Source organism: Cherax quadricarinatus, chromosome 26 (genome assembly GCF_038502225.1).
Source record: "Cherax quadricarinatus isolate ZL_2023a chromosome 26, ASM3850222v1, whole genome shotgun sequence".
NCBI classification, from domain to species: Eukaryota; Metazoa; Arthropoda; class Malacostraca; order Decapoda; family Parastacidae; genus Cherax; species Cherax quadricarinatus.
In genome coordinates, this window is record NC_091317.1 from 32,382,487 (window position 1) to 32,400,800 (window position 18,314).

General features: G+C 45.0%; 1 long non-coding RNA gene across 1 annotated transcript in view; it reads left to right on the forward strand.

The window, feature by feature from the left end:
- Positions 1-10,396: 10,396 nt before the first annotated feature.
- LOC138853236 (uncharacterized) overlaps positions 10,397-18,314 on the forward strand; it is an 89,972-nt gene continuing 82,054 nt past the window's right edge. Inside the window, exon 1 of the long non-coding RNA XR_011392459.1 lies at positions 10,397-10,531. This is a non-coding gene — a long non-coding RNA (uncharacterized lncRNA). The remainder of the gene's footprint in view (positions 10,532-18,314) is intronic.

Sequence of the window (18,314 nt, forward strand, 5' to 3'; positions counted from 1 at the left end):
GTTTACGTGCGGCCAGCAGTAGCAGCCTGTTGATGGGCCCAGCCGCGGGGGCGTTGACCCCCAAAACCTTATCCAGGTATACTCCAGGTAATAAGGGGGGATCATAACGCTGCGTGTCACCTGTGCACCACCAGCCAATACCTGATATAGAGGTTACAGTATACTCTCAGTGTATACACAGAGATATACATTCCTCTCAGTGTATACACGAGTAACATTAATGACAGTCATGACAGCCAATGAAAAAAGAACCGTGTTACAACACTGTTACAACATTGTGTTACAGCACTGTGTTACAACACTGTTACAACACTGTGTTACAGCACTGAGTTACAACACTGTGTTACAGCACTGTGTTACAACACTGTTACAACACTGTGTTACAGCACTGAGTTACAACACTGTGTTACAGCACTGTGTTACAACACTGTTACAACACTGTGTTACAGCACTGAGTTACAACACTGTGTTACAGCACTGTATTACAACACTGTTACAACACTGTGTTACAGCACTGAGTTACAACACTGTGTTACAGCACTGTGTTACAACACTGTTACAACACTGTGTTACAGCACTGAGTTACAACACTGTGTTACAGCACTGTGTTACAACACTGTTACAACACTGTGTTACAGCACTGTGTTAAAACACTGTTACAACACTGTGTTACAGCACTGAGTTACAACACTGTGTTACAGCACTGAGTTACAACACTGTTACAACACTGTGTTACAGCACTGAGTTACAACACTGTGTTACAGCACTGAGTTACAACACTGTTACAACACTGCGTTACAACACTGTTACAACACTGTTACAACACTGTGTTACAGCACTGAGTTACAACACTGTTACAACACTGTGTTACAACACTGTTACAACACTGTGTTACAGCACTGAGTTACAACACTGTTACAACACTGTGTTACAACACTGTTACAACACTGTGTTACAGCACTGAGTTACAACACTGTTACAACACTGTGTTACAGCACTGAGTTACAACACTGTGTTACAACACTGTTACAACACTGTGTTACAGCACTGAGTTACAACACTGTTACAACACTGTGTTACAGCACTGAGTTACAACACTGTGTTACAACACTGTTACAACACTGTTACAACACTGTGTTACAGCACTGAGTTACAACACTGTGTTACAACACTGAGTTACAACACTGTGTTACAGCACTGAGTTACAACACTGTTACAACACTGTGTTACAGCACTGAGTTACAACACTGTGTTACAACACTGTTACAACACTGTTACAACACTGTGTTACAGCACTGAGTTACAACACTGTGTTACAACACTGTTACAACACTGTTACAACACTGTGTTACAGCACTGAGTTACAACACTGTGTTACAGCACTGAGTTACAACACTGTTACAACACTGTGTTACAGCACTGAGTTACAACACTGTGTAACAGCACTGAGTTACAACACTGTTACAACACTGTGTTACAGCACTGAGTTACAACACTGTGTTACAGCACTGAGTTACAACACTGTTACAACACTGTGTTACAGCACTGTGTTACAACACTGTTACAACACTGTGTTACAGCACTGTGTTACAACACTGTTACAACACTGTGTTACAGCACTGAGTTACAACACTGTGTTACAGCACTGAGTTACAACACTGTTACAACACTGTGTTACAGCACTGAGTTACAACACTGTGTTACAGCACTGAGTTACAACACTGTTACAACACTGTGTTACAGCACTGAGTTACAACACTGTGTTACAGCACTGTGTTACAACACTGTTACAACACTGTGTTACAACACTGTGTTACAGCACTGAGTTACAACACTGTGTTACAGCACTGAGTTACAACACTGTGTTACAGCACTGTGTTACAACACTGTTACAACACTGTGTTACAGCACTGTGTTACAACACTGTTACAACACTGTGTTACAGCACTGTGTTACAACACTGTTACAACACTGTGTTACAGCACTGAGTTACAACACTGTGTTACAGCACTGAGTTACAACACTGTTACAACACTGTGTTACAGCACTGAGTTACAACACTGTGTTACAGCACTGTGTTACAACACTGTTACAACACTGTGTTACAGCACTGAGTTACAACACTGTGTTACAGCACTGAGTTACAACACTGTTACAACACTGTGTTACAGCACTGAGTTACAACACTGTGTTACAGCACTGAGTTACAACACTGTTACAACACTGTGTTACAGCACTGAGTTACAACACTGTGTTACAGCACTGTGTTACAACACTGTTACAACACTGTGTTACAACACTGTGTTACAGCACTGAGTTACAACACTGTGTTACAGCACTGAGTTACAACACTGTGTTACAGCACTGAGTTACAACACTGTTACAACACTGTGTTACAACACTGTTACAACACTGTTACAACACTGTGTTACAGCACTGAGTTACAACACTGTTACAACACTGTGTTACAACACTGTTACAACACTGTGTTACAGCACTGAGTTACAACACTGTTACAACACTGTGTTACAACACTGTTACAACACTGTGTTACAGCACTGAGTTACAACACTGTTACAACACTGTGTTACAGCACTGAGTTACAACACTGTGTTACAACACTGTTACAACACTGTGTTACAGCACTGAGTTACAACACTGTTACAACACTGTGTTACAGCACTGAGTTACAACACTGTGTTACAACACTGTTACAACACTGTTACAACACTGTGTTACAGCACTGAGTTACAACACTGTGTTACAACACTGAGTTACAACACTGTGTTACAGCACTGAGTTACAACACTGTTACAACACTGTGTTACAGCACTGAGTTACAACACTGTGTTACAACACTGTTACAACACTGTTACAACACTGTGTTACAGCACTGAGTTACAACACTGTGTTACAACACTGTTACAACACTGTTACAACACTGTGTTACAGCACTGAGTTACAACACTGTGTTACAGCACTGAGTTACAACACTGTTACAACACTGTGTTACAGCACTGAGTTACAACACTGTGTTACAGCACTGAGTTACAACACTGTTACAACACTGTGTTACAGCACTGAGTTACAACACTGTGTTACAGCACTGAGTTACAACACTGTTACAACACTTTGTTACAGCACTGTGTTACAACACTGTTACAACACTGTGTTACAGCACTGTGTTACAACACTGTTACAACACTGTGTTACAGCACTGAGTTACAACACTGTGTTACAGCACTGAGTTACAACACTGTTACAACACTGTGTTACAGCACTGAGTTACAACACTGTGTTACAGCACTGAGTTACAACACTGTTACAACACTGTGTTACAGCACTGAGTTACAACACTGTGTTACAGCACTGTGTTACAACACTGTTACAACACTGTGTTACAACACTGTGTTACAGCACTGAGTTACAACACTGTGTTACAGCACTGAGTTACAACACTGTGTTACAGCACTGTGTTACAACACTGTTACAACACTGTGTTACAGCACTGTGTTACAACACTGTTACAACACTGTGTTACAGCACTGTGTTACAACACTGTTACAACACTGTGTTACAGCACTGAGTTACAACACTGTGTTACAGCACTGAGTTACAACACTGTTACAACACTGTGTTACAGCACTGAGTTACAACACTGTGTTACAGCACTGTGTTACAACACTGTTACAACACTGTGTTACAGCACTGAGTTACAACACTGTGTTACAGCACTGAGTTACAACACTGTTACAACACTGTGTTACAGCACTGAGTTACAACACTGTGTTACAGCACTGAGTTACAACACTGTTACAACACTGTGTTACAGCACTGAGTTACAACACTGTGTTACAGCACTGTGTTACAACACTGTTACAACACTGTGTTACAACACTGTGTTACAGCACTGAGTTACAACACTGTGTTACAGCACTGAGTTACAACACTGTGTTACAGCACTGTGTTACAACACTGTTACAACACTGTGTTACAGCACTGTGTTACAACACTGTTACAACACTGTGTTACAGCACTGTGTTACAACACTGTTACAACACTGTGTTACAGCACTGAGTTACAACACTGTGTTACAGCACTGAGTTACAACACTGTTACAACACTGTGTTACAGCACTGAGTTACAACACTGTGTTACAGCACTGAGTTACAACACTGTTACAATACTGTGTTACAGCACTGAGTTACAACACTGTGTTACAGCACTGTGTTACAACACTGTTACAACACTGTGTTACAACACTGTGTTACAGCACTGAGTTACAACACTGTGTTACAGCACTGAGTTACAACACTGTGTTACAGCACTGTGTTACAACACTGTTACAACACTGTGTTACAGCACTGAGTTACAACACTGTGTTACAGCACTGTGTTACAACACTGTTACAACACTGTGTTACAGCACTGAGTTACAACACTGTGTTACAGCACTGAGTTACAACACTGTGTTACAGCACTGTGTTACAACACTGTTACAACACTGTGTTACAGCACTGAGTTACAACACTGTGTTACAGCACTGTGTTACAACACTGTTACAACACTGTGTTACAGCACTGAGTTACAACACTGTGTTACAGCACTGTGTTACAACACTGTTACAACACTGTGTTACAGCACTGAGTTACAACACTGTGTTACAGCACTGTTACAACACTGTTACAACACTGTGTTACAGCACTGTGTTACAACACTGTGTTACAGCACTGTGTTACAACACTGTGTTACAACACTGTTACAACACTGTGTTACAGCACTGTGTTACAACACTGTGTTACAACACTGTGTTACAACACTGTTACAGCCCTGTGTTACAACACTGTGTTACAACACTGTTACAGCCCTGTGTTACAACACTGGGTTACAACACTGTGTTACAGCACTGTGTTACAACACTGTTACAGCACTGCGTTACAACATTGTTACAGCCCTGTGTTACAACACTGTGTTGCAACACTGTGTTACAACACTGTTACAACACTGTGTTACAACACTGTGTTACAACACTGTTACAACACTGTGTTACAACACTGTGTTACAACACTGTGTTACATGTCCTAAACGAAACATGTTGGGAAGACGTCTTAAATGACATGGATCCAAACCAGTGCCTTGAAAGGATCAACTTCCTCGCAGCCGATGCATGTTTTAGGCATATTCCTCTAAGAAAGAAGAGCAGGAGTAAACTGGAGAGAGAAAGACGTTCCCTCTACAGAAGACGACGAAGAGTCACTGAGCTCCTCAGGAGTGCTAGAATATCTGATACACGAAAGGAGGCGCTGACCAGGGAAGTGGAAACTATCGAACTTAAGCTAAATAACTCTTACAGGAACCAGGAGAGGCAGGAGGAGCTTAAAGCTATTAGTGAAATTGAAAGAAATTCAAAATATTTCTTTTCATATGCCAAAAACAAGGCAAATAGCACATCTAGTATCGGGCCCTTACTCAGACAGGATGGGACTTACACAGATGACAACAAGGAAATGAGTGAAATATTGAAATCCCAGTACGACTCTGTGTTTAGCGAACCACTAATCGGTCTGAGGATCGACGACCCAAATGATTTCTTCATGAATGAGCCTCAAAACTCCATAAATGTATGCCAGATTTCCGACATTACCCTAACTCCGATAGATTTCGAAAAACCCATTGACAACATGCCTATGCACTCAGCCCCGGGCCCAGACTCGTGGAACTCTGTTTTCATTAAGAACTGCAAGAAACCCCTCTCGTGTGCCCTAAGTACACTATGGAGGAGGAGCTTGGACATGGGTGAAATTCCACAGTCGCTTAAAACAACGGATATAGCCCCGCTCCATAAAGGTGGCAGCAAAGCATTAGCTAAGAACTATAGACCAATAGCTCTGACGTCCCACATCATAAAAATCTTTGAAAGAGTGCTAAGAAGCAGGATTGCAAATCACCTGGATTCCCAAAATCTGCACAATCCAGGGCAACATGGGTTCAGGGCAGGTCGCTCCTGCCTCTCACAACTACTGGATCACTATGACATGGCCTTGGATGCACTGGAAGAAAATCAGAATGCAGATGTAATATACACAGACTTTGCAAAAGCATTTGACAAATGCGATCATGGAGTAATAGCCCATAAAATACGTGCTAAAGGAATAACTGGGAAAGTGGGGAGATGGATCTTCAACTTCCTAACAAATCGAACACAAAGAGTAGTGGTCAACAGAGTTAAATCGGAGGCTGCCATAGTGAAGAGCTCTGTTCCACAAGGCACAGTACTCGCCCCCATCTTATTCCTTATCCTCATATCAGACATAGACAGATATATACACCACAGCACCGTATCATCCTTTGCGGATGATACTAGAATCAGCATGAGGCTGTCATCTGCTGAGGACGCGGTTAACCTCCAAGAAGATATAAACAAAGTTTTCCAGTGGGCAACGGTAAACAATATGATGTTCAATGAGGACAAATTCCAACTACTCCGTTATGGAAAACTGGAGGAGATAATAACTAGAACAGAGTATACTACTGACTCCGGCCATACAATAGAGAGGAAAAATAATGTAAGGGACCTGGGAGTAGTAATGTCTGAGGATCTCACTTTCAAGGATCACAAAAGTGCCACGATCGCACGTGCAAAGAAAATGATAGGATGGATAATGAGAACTTTCAAAACGAGAGATGCCAAGCCAATGATGATCCTTTTCAAATCACTTGTTCTCTATAGGCTGGAATACTGCTGCACATTAACATCTCCATTCAAAGCAGGTGAAATCGCAGATCTAGAGAGTGTACAGAGATCCTTTACTGCACGTATAAGTTCTGTCAAGCACCTTAACTACTGGGAACGCTTGGAAGCACTTGACTTGTAGTCGTTGGAACGCAGGAGGGAGAGATATATCATAATCTACACTTGGAAAATCTTGGAAGGAATGGTCCCAAATCTGCACACAGAAATCACTCCCTACGAAAGTAAAAGACTGGGCAGGCGATGCAAAATGCCCCCAATAAAAAGTAGGGACGCCATTGGTACACTAAGGGAAAACACCATAAGTGTCCGGGGCCCAAAACTGTTCAACAGCCTCCCATCAAGCATTAGGGGAATTGCCAATTAGCCCCTGGCTGCCTTCAAGAGAGAGCTGGACAGATACCTAAAGTCGGTGCCGGATCAGCCGGGCTGTGGTTCGTACGTTGGACTGCGTGCGGCCAGCAGTAACAGCCTAGTTGATCAGGCCCTGATCCATCGGGAGACCTGGTCATGGATAGGGCCGCGGGGGCGTTGATCCCCGGAATAACCTCCAGGTAACCTCCAGGTAGCAAGTGCTGGACACACTACACACAACCAAGGAGAAGGTGAAGAGGCGACTAAGCGAACTAGACACCTCAAAGGCAGTGGGATCAGACAACATCTCTCCGTGGGTCCTGAGAGAGGGAGCAGAGGTGGTGTGTGTGCCACTAACAACAATCTTCAATACATTTATCGAAAAAGAAAGGAGACAGGTAGATTGCATTAAACCACAGATGAGTGTTCTTAACATGTATAGTATGCAAAGTCATGGAGAAGATTGTCAGGAAAAGAGTGTTGGAGCACCTAGAAAGGAATGAGATTATACACGATAACCTGCACGGTTTCAGGGAAGGCAAAAATCCTGTGTCACAAACTTACTGGAGTTGTACGACAAGGTGAGAGAAGTAAGGCAGGAGAGAGAGGGGTGAGTAGATTGCAATTTCTTGGACTGTAAGAAGACTTTCGACACCACAGTTCCACACAAAAGCTAGAGGAGCAGGCAGGAATAACAGGAAAGGCACTGCAATGGATTAGAGAATACCTGACAGGAAGGAAACAACGAGTCATTATACTTGACGAGGTGTCAGAGTGGGCGCCTGTGACGAGCGGGGTTCCACAGGGGTCAGTCCTAGGGCCGGTGCTGTTTCTGGAATATGTGAATGACATGACGGAAGGGATAGAATCAGAGGTGTCGCTGTTTGCAGACGATGTGAAGTTAATGAGGAGAATTTAAGTGGATAAGGATCAGGCAGGACTACAAAGGGATATGGACGGGTTATAAGCCTGGTGAAACAATTGGCTCCTGGAGTTTAACCCCACCAATTGCAAAGTAATGAAGATTGGAGGTCAAAGAAAATTACAGAGCACAGGCTAGGAGGCCAAAGACTGCAATCCACACTCAAGGCAAAGGATCTTGGGGTGAGTATAATACCGAGCACATCTCCTGAGGCACACATCAACCAAATAACTGCTGCAGCATATGGGCGCCTAGCAAACCTGAGAATAGCGTTTCAATACCTGAGTAAGGAATTATCCAAGACTCTGTATACCGTGTACGTCAGGCCCATATTGGAGTATGAAGCACCAGTATGGAACCCACACCTGGTCAAGCACGTCAGGAAATTAGAGAAAGTGCAAAGGTTGGCAGCAAGACTAGTCCCGGAGCTAAGGGGACTGTCCTACGAAGAAAGATTAAGGGAAATCGACCTGACGGCACTGGAGAACAGGAGAGATAGGGATGACATGATAACAACATATAAAATACTAAGAGGAATTGACAAGGCGAATGTTGCAGAGATGGGACACAGCGACGAGGGGTCACAACTGGAAGTTCAAGAATCAGAGGAGTCACAGAGTTGTCAGGAAGTGGAATAATCTGGATAGTGATGTAGTGGAGGCAGGATCCATATATAACGTTAAGAAGAGGTATGATAAAACTCATGGAGCAGGGAGAGAATGGACCTAGTAGCAACCAACGATGAGGTGGGACCAGGAGCTGTGAATCGACCCCTGCAACCATGAATAAGTGAGTACACACACAAACATTACTAGGGGCACACATCCTGTTTTGGGTACGTAAGTGATCTTATTCAGATCAGTGGAAGGCATTGATGTTGTGAACTAGATAAGGGCAGTGATGTTTGAACGCCCTTAAAACACTATCAACACACCATCAACACGCACCATCAACACACCATCAACGCTCACTATCAACACACCATCAACACACAACCATCAACACTCCCCGTCAAGGAACCTTAATCTAAGAGCGTCCCTTATTCTAGTAATTATTAGCTAGACAATGACCTGGCTTCTGCTCGCGTCAATCTGACATCAATTATGACTTGTGGAATTGATGCTCTGACGCTGGCATACTGTCCCTTAGTCCCAGACCGGGACTGACACAAGACTAGATTGGAATAATTTCTAGATATACACACATGGTGGATTGTAATAGAAGCAAGATTGGACTAGCTACCTGCTGGATTGGATTATGATGCTAGATTGATGTAAGTTATGGAGGGACATGCTGGAATGGGTCACCTACGAGCCTGACACACATACCTGACTTGGGACGCAGGCAAAATCAAAGCCAGTAACCTCTCTTTCCACCTTTAACTCTTCTGTTACGGCGACTTTTCTGTCTCCTCTTAACAATCCATGTTTTATCTCCGGCAGATTGACTCACCAGGCATCAGCAGCGTTCACAACTGACCCACAATTTGGAGAGAAAACTCCGCATGACATTTCGGTCCCTCCTGGACTCGTGACTTCACAATGTGGACAGAACGAGATGTCTTCCAGTATTCCCTCTTAGAATTGTGAAACTGATGAATTAGTTGTGAATTGTTCTAGCCACGGTAGTGTGATTCACCAGACGGTGACTTCCTATCAGCCTTGACCGCTACTACCTTACAGGCACGTAAATACCCCTGTCTTCTAATAACATGGCCATTTCTAAGTTAAGCTCACACCTCTACAACACAGTTGTCCTCAAAGATCTGTTAAGTCATACCATGAGTTAAGGGAAGATCCTGGACTTCACCTTACGAAACAGGCAAAGCAAATGATATAGTAATTATGGACAAGGTAGATTATAGTGGGAAAAGACAGGGTTACGTGCCTCTTAGGCGATAGAGATAGTGTCGGATATGTGGTCCAGGAAGATGATAAATTTGGCACATGTGCAACATCTGGGTATCTCTGTTTTGGTATCTTACTCTTGGAAGATGATCGTAGAGGAGAGCGAGGGAGGTCTTTGAGACGTATTAGAGGACGTACCTCAAATTTCTGATACACGCAAGGTGTGGAAAGTGTGGGCGGGGTGTGGAAAGGTGTGAGAATGAGTGGGAAGATGTGGGAAGGTGTGCACAGGTGTTGAAAGGTTTGGGAGGTGTATATCTCAGTGTATATACACTGGTAGAGATGTAAATCGCAGTGTATATACACTGGTAGGGGTGAATATCTCAGTGTATTTTTGACTGGTGGTGAACCGTTGACAAGCAGCCTTAATGACCCTCGTGTAGTAGATAGTCTTGAAACTCCCCATTAACCCCATCTAGGGCGGGACAGAGGGCAGTACCCAGTACCCTGAAGTCAGTGCCCAGCGATACTTACAGTGTGTAAGTGATCTCTCAGTGCTACTGTGTACGTGATCTCTGTGTTACTGTGTACGTGATCTCTGCTAATTTGAACGTGATCGCTCAGTGCTTCTGTGTACGTGATCGCTCAGTGCTACTAGGTACGTGATCTCTGTGCTACTGTGTACGTGATCTCTCAGTGCTACTGTGTACGTGATTTCTCAGTGCTACTGTGTACGTGATCTGTGTTACTGTGTACGTGATCTCTGTGCTACTGTGTACGTGATCGCTCAGTGCTACTGTGTACGTGATCTCTGTGCTACTGTGTACGCGATAGCTCAGTGCTACTGTGTACGTGATCTCTCTGTGCTACTGTGTACGTTATCGCTGTGCTACTGTGTACGTGATCTCTGTGCTACTGTGTACGTGATCTCTGTGCTACTGTGTACGTGATAGCTCAGTGCTACTGTGTACATGATCTCTCTGTGCTACTGTGTACGTTATCGCTGTGCTACTGTGTACGTGATCTCTGTGCTACTGTGTACGTGATCTCTGTGCTACTGTGTACGTGATCGCTCAGTGCAACTGTGTACGTGATCTCTGTGCTACTGTGAACGTTATCGCTCCGTGCTACTGTGTACGTGATCTCTGTGCTACTGTGTACGTGATCTCACAGTACTACTGTGTACGTGATCTCTGTGCTACTGTGTACGTGATCGCTCAGTGCAACTGTGTACGTGATCTCTGTGCTACTGTGAACGTTATCGCTCCGTGCTACTGTGTACGTGATCTCTGTGCTACTGTGTACGTGATCTCACAGTACTACTGTGTACGTGATCTCTGTGCTACTGTGTACATGATCTGTGCTACTGTGTACGTTATCGCTGTGCTACTGTGTACGTGATCTCTGTGCTGTGTACGTGATCTCTGTGCTACTGTGTACGTGATCGCTCAGTGCAACTGTGTACGTGATCTCTGTGCTACTGTGAACGTTATCGCTCCGTGCTACTGTGTACGTGATCTTTCTGCTACTGTGTACGTGATCTCTGTGCTGTGTACGTGATCTCTGTGATGTGTACGTGATCTCTGTGCTGTGTACGTGATCTCTGTGTTGTGTACGTGATCTCTGTGCTACTGTGTACGTGATCTCTCAGTGCTACCGTGTACGTGATCTGTGCTATTGTTTACATGATCTCAGTGCTACTGTGTACGTGATCTCTCAGTGCTACCGTGTACGAGATCTATCAGTGCTACTGTGTACGTGATCTCGCAGTGCTACTGTGTACGTGATCTCTCAGTGCAACTGTGTACGTGATCTCTGTGCTACTGTGAACGTTATCGCTCAGCGCTACTGTGTACGTGATATCTGTGCTACTGTGTACGTGATCTCACAGTACTACTGTGTACGTGATCTCTGTGCTACTGTGTACATGAGCTCTCAGTGCTACTGTGTACGTGATCTTTCTGCTACTGTGTACGTGATCTCTGTGCTACTGTGTACGTGATCTCTGTGTTACGGTGTACGTTATCGCTCAGTGCTACTGTGTACGTGATCGCTGTGCTACTGTGTACGTGATCTGTGATACTGTGTACGTGATCTCTGTGATACTGTGTACGTCATCTGTGATACTGTGTGCGTGATCTGTGATACTGTGTACGTGATCTCTGTGATACTGTGTACGTGATCTGTGATAATGTGTGCGTCATCTGTGATACTGTGTGCGTGATCTGTGATACTGTGTACTTGATCTGTGATAGTGTGTACGTGATCTCTGTGATACTGTGTACGTGATCGCTCAGTGCTACCCGCTATTGTAGCATGATTGGCTGTAGCATGGTTGTAGCATGATTGACTTTAGCATGGTTGTAGCATGATTGGCTGTAGCATGGTTGTAGCATGACTGGCTGTAGCATGGTTGTAGCATGATTGACTTTAGCATGGTTGTAGCATGATTGGCTGTAGCATGGTTGTAGCATGACTGGCTGTAGCATGGTTGTAGCATGATCAACTTTAGCATGGTTGTAGCATGATTGGCTGTAGCATGGTTGTAGCATGACTGGCTGTAGCATGGTTGTAGCATGACTGGCTGTAGCATGGTTGAAGCATGATTGGCTGTAGCATGGTTGTAGCATGACTGGCTGAAGCATGGTTGTAGCATGATTGGCTGTAGCATGGTTGGAGCATGACTGGCTGTATCATGGTTGTAGCATGATTGGCTGTAGCATGGTTGTAGCATGATTGGCTGTAGCATGGTTGTAGCATGATTGGCTGTAGCATGGTTGTAGCATGACTGGCTGTAGCATGGTTGAAGCATGATTGGCTGTAGCATGGTTGTAGCATGACTGGCTGTAGCATGGTTGTAGCATGACTGGCTGTAGCATGGTTGTAGCATGACTGGCTGTAGCATGGTTGTAGCATGACTGGCTGTAGCATGGTTGTAGCATGACTGGCTGTAGCATGGCTGTAGCATGATTGGCTGTAGCATGGTTGTAGCATGACTGTCTGTAGCATGATTGGCTGTAGCATGGTTGTAGCATGACTGGCTGTAGCATGGATGTAGCATGACTGGCTGTAGCATGGTTGTAGCATGACTGGCTGTAGCATGGTTGTAGCATGATTGGCTGTAGCATGGTTGAAGCATGACTGACTGTAGCATGGTTGTAGCATGACTGGCTGTAGCATGGTTGAAGCATGATTGGCTGTAGCATGGTTGTAGCATGACTGGCTGTAGCATGGTTGTAGCATGATTGGCTGTAGCATGGTTGTAGCATGACTGGCTGTAGCATGGTTGAAGCATGATTGGCTGTAGCATGGTTGTAGCATGACTGGCTGAAGCATGGTTGTAGCATGATTGGCTGTAGCATGGTTGGAGCATGACTGGCTGTAGCATGGTTGTAGCATGATTGGCTGTAGCATGGTTGAAGCATGATTGGCTGTAGCATGGTTGTAGCATGATTGGCTGTAGCATGGTTGTAGCATGATTGGCTCTAGCATGGTTGTAGCATGATTGGCTGTAGAATGGTTGTAGCATGATTGGCTGTAGCATGGTTGTAGCATGATTGGCTGTAGCATGGTTGTAGCATGATTGGCTGTAGCATGGTTGTAGCATGACTGGCTGTAGCATGGTTGTAGCATGACTGGCTGTAGCATGGTTGAAGCATGATTGGCTGTAGCATGGTTGTAGCATGACTGGCTGTAGCATGGTTGAAGCATGATTGGCTGTAGCATGGTTGTAGCATGATTGGCTGTAGCATGGTTGTAGCATGATTGGCTGTAGCATGGTTGAAGCATGATTGGCTGTAGCATGACTGGCTGTAGCATGACTGGCTGTAGCATGACTGGCTGTAGCATGGTTGTAGCATGATTGGCTGTAGCATGGTTGTAGCATGACTGGCTGTAGCATGGTTGAAGCATGATTGGCTGTAGCATGGTTGTAGCATGACTGGCTGTAGCATGGTTGAAGCATGATTGGCTGTAGCATGGTTGTAGCATGATTGGCTGTAGCATGGTTGTAGCATGACTGGCTGTAGCATGGTTGTAGCATGATTGGCTGTAGCATGGTTGTAGCATGATTGGCTGTAGCATGGTTGTAGCATGATTGGCTGTAGCATGGTTGTAGCATGACTGGTTGTAGCATGGTTGTAGCATGATTGGCTGTAGCATGGTTGTAGCATGACTGGTTGTAGCATGGTCGTAGCATGACTGGCTGTAGCATGGTTGTAGCATGACTGGCTGTAACATGGTTTTAGCATGATTGGCTGTAGCATGGTTGTAGCATGACTGGCTGTAGCATGGTTGTAGCATGATTGGCTGTAGCATGGTTTTAGCATGATTGGCTGTAACATGGTATTAGCATGATTGGCTGTAGCATGGTTGAAGCATGATTGGCTGTAGCATGGTTGTAGCATGATTGGCTGTAGCATGGTTGTAGCATGACTGGCTGTAGCATGGTTGTAGCATGACTGGCTGTAGCATGGTTGTAGCATGATTGGCTGTAGCATGGTTGTAGCATGATTGGCTGTAGCATGGTTGAAGCATGACTGACTGTAGCATGGTTGTAGCATGACTGGCTGTAGCATGGTTGAAGCATGATTGGCTGTAGCATGGTTGTAGCATGACTGGCTGTAGCATGGTTGTAGCATGATTGGCTGTAGCATGGTTGTAGCATGACTGGCTGTAGCATGGTTGAAGCATGATTGGCTGTAGCATGGTTGTAGCATGACTGGCTGAAGCATGGTTGTAGCATGATTGGCTGTAGCATGGTTGGAGCATGACTGGCTGTAGCATGGTTGTAGCATGATTGGCTGTAGCATGGTTGAAGCATGATTGGCTGTAGCATGGTTGTAGCATGATTGGCTGTAGCATGGTTGTAGCATGATTGGCTGTAGCATGGTTGTAGCATGATTGGCTGTAGAATGGTTGTAGCATGATTGGCTGTAGCATGGTTGTAGCATGATTGGCTGTAGCATGGTTGTAGCATGATTGGCTGTAGCATGGTTGTAGCATGACTGGCTGTAGCATGGTTGTAGCATGACTGGCTGTAGCATGGTTGAAGCATGATTGGCTGTAGCATGGTTGTAGCATGACTGGCTGTAGCATGGTTGAAGCATGATTGGCTGTAGCATGGTTGTAGCATGATTGGCTGTAGCATGGTTGTAGCATGATTGGCTGTAGCATGGTTGAAGCATGATTGGCTGTAGCATGACTGGCTGTAGCATGACTGGCTGTAGCATGACTGGCTGTAGCATGGTTGTAGCATGATTGGCTGTAGCATGGTTGTAGCATGACTGGCTGTAGCATGGTTGAAGCATGATTGGCTGTAGCATGGTTGTAGCATGACTGGCTGTAGCATGGTTGAAGCATGATTGGCTGTAGCATGGTTGTAGCATGATTGGCTGTAGCATGGTTGTAGCATGACTGGCTGTAGCATGGTTGTAGCATGATTGGCTGTAGCATGGTTGTAGCATGATTGGCTGTAGCATGGTTGTAGCATGATTGGCTGTAGCATGGTTGTAGCATGACTGGTTGTAGCATGGTTGTAGCATGATTGGCTGTAGCATGGTTGTAGCATGACTGGTTGTAGCATGGTCGTAGCATGACTGGCTGTAGCATGGTTGTAGCATGACTGGCTGTAACATGGTTTTAGCATGATTGGCTGTAGCATGGTTGTAGCATGACTGGCTGTAGCATGGTTGTAGCATGATTGGCTGTAGCATGGTTTTAGCATGATTGGCTGTAACATGGTATTAGCATGATTGGCTGTAGCATGGTTGAAGCATGATTGGCTGTAGCATGGTTGTAGCATGATTGGCTGTAGCATGGTTGTAGCATGACTGGCTGTAGCATGGTTGTAGCATGACTGGCTGTAGCATGGTTGAAGCATGATTGGCTGTAGCATGGTTGTAGCATGACTGGCTGTAGCATGGTTGTAGCATGATTGGCTGTAGCATGGTTGTAGAATGATTGGCTGTAGCATGGTTGTAGCATGATTGGCTGTAGCATGGTTGTAGCATGACTGGTTGTAGCATGGTCGTAGCATGACTGGCTGTAGCATGGTTGAAGCATGATTGGCTGTAGCATGGTTGTAGCATGACTGGCTGTAGCATGGTTGAAGCATGATTGGCTGTAGCATGGTTGTAGCATGACTGGCTGTAGCATGGTTGAAGCATGATTGGCTGTAGCATGGTTGTAGCATGACTGGCTGTAGCATGGTTGAAGCATGATTGGCTGTAGCATGGTTGTAGCATGACTGGCTGTAGCATGGTTGTAGCATGACTGGCTGTAACATGGTTTTAGCATGATTGGCTGTAGCATGGTTGTAGCATGACTGGCTGTAGCATGGTTGTAGCATGATTGGCTGTAGCATGGTTTTAGCATGATTGGCTGTAACATGGTATTAGCATGATTGGCTGTAGCATGGTTGAAGCATGATTGGCTGTAGCATGGTTGTAGCATGATTGGCTGTAGCATGGTTGTAGCATGACTGGCTGTAGCATGGTTGTAGCATGACTGGCTGTAGCATTGTTGTAGCATGATTGGCTGTAGCATGGTTGTAGCATGATTGGCTGTAGCATGGTTGAAGCATGACTGACTGTAGCATGGTTGTAGCATGACTGGCTGTAGCATGGTTGAAGCATGATTGGCTGTAGCATGGTTGTAGCATGACTGGCTGTAGCATGGTTGTAGCATGATTGGCTGTAGCATGGTTGTAGCATGACTGGCTGTAGCATGGTTGAAGCATGATTGGCTGTAGCATGGTTGTAGCATGACTGGCTGAAGCATGGTTGTAGCATGATTGGCTGTAGCATGGTTGGAGCATGACTGGCTGTAGCATGGTTGTAGCATGATTGGCTGTAGCATGGTTGAAGCATGATTGGCTGTAGCATGGTTGTAGCATGATTGGCTGTAGCATGGTTGTAGCATGATTGGCTGTAGCATGGTTGTAGCATGATTGGCTGTAGAATGGTTGTAGCATGATTGGCTGTAGCATGGTTGTAGCATGATTGGCTGTAGCATGGTTGTAGCATGATTGGCTGTAGCATGGTTGTAGCATGACTGGCTGTAGCATGGTTGTAGCATGACTGGCTGTAGCATGGTTGAAGCATGATTGGCTGTAGCATGGTTGTAGCATGACTGGCTGTAGCATGGTTGAAGCATGATTGGCTGTAGCATGGTTGTAGCATGATTGGCTGTAGCATGGTTGTAGCATGATTGGCTGTAGCATGGTTGAAGCATGATTGGCTGTAGCATGACTGGCTGTAGCATGACTGGCTGTAGCATGACTGGCTGTAGCATGGTTGTAGCATGATTGGCTGTAGCATGGTTGTAGCATGACTGGCTGTAGCATGGTTGAAGCATGATTGGCTGTAGCATGGTTGTAGCATGACTGGCTGTAGCATGGTTGAAGCATGATTGGCTGTAGCATGGTTGTAGCATGATTGGCTGTAGCATGGTTGTAGCATGACTGGCTGTAGCATGGTTGTAGCATGATTGGCTGTAGCATGGTTGTAGCATGATTGGCTGTAGCATGGTTGTAGCATGATTGGCTGTAGCATGGTTGTAGCATGACTGGTTGTAGCATGGTTGTAGCATGATTGGCTGTAGCATGGTTGTAGCATGACTGGTTGTAGCATGGTCGTAGCATGACTGGCTGTAGCATGGTTGTAGCATGACTGGCTGTAACATGGTTTTAGCATGATTGGCTGTAGCATGGTTGTAGCATGACTGGCTGTAGCATGGTTGTAGCATGATTGGCTGTAGCATGGTTTTAGCATGATTGGCTGTAACATGGTATTAGCATGATTGGCTGTAGCATGGTTGAAGCATGATTGGCTGTAGCATGGTTGTAGCATGATTGGCTGTAGCATGGTTGTAGCATGACTGGCTGTAGCATGGTTGTAGCATGACTGGCTGTAGCATGGTTGAAGCATGATTGGCTGTAGCATGGTTGTAGCATGACTGGCTGTAGCATGGTTGTAGCATGATTGGCTGTAGCATGGTTGTAGAATGATTGGCTGTAGCATGGTTGTAGCATGATTGGCTGTAGCATGGTTGTAGCATGACTGGTTGTAGCATGGTCGTAGCATGACTGGCTGTAGCATGGTTGAAGCATGATTGGCTGTAGCATGGTTGTAGCATGACTGGCTGTAGCATGGTTGAAGCATGATTGGCTGTAGCATGGTTGTAGCATGACTGGCTGTAGCATGGTTGAAGCATGATTGGCTGTAGCATGGTTGTAGCATGACTGGCTGTAGCATGGTTTTAGCATGATTGGCTGTAGCATGGTTGTAGCATGATTGGCTGTAGCATGGTTGTAGCATGATTGGCTGTAGCATGGTTGTAGCATGATTGGCTGTAGCATGGTTGAAGCATGACTGGCGGTAGCATGGTTGTAGTATGATTGGCTGTAGCATGGTTGTAGCATGACTGGCTGCAGCATTGTT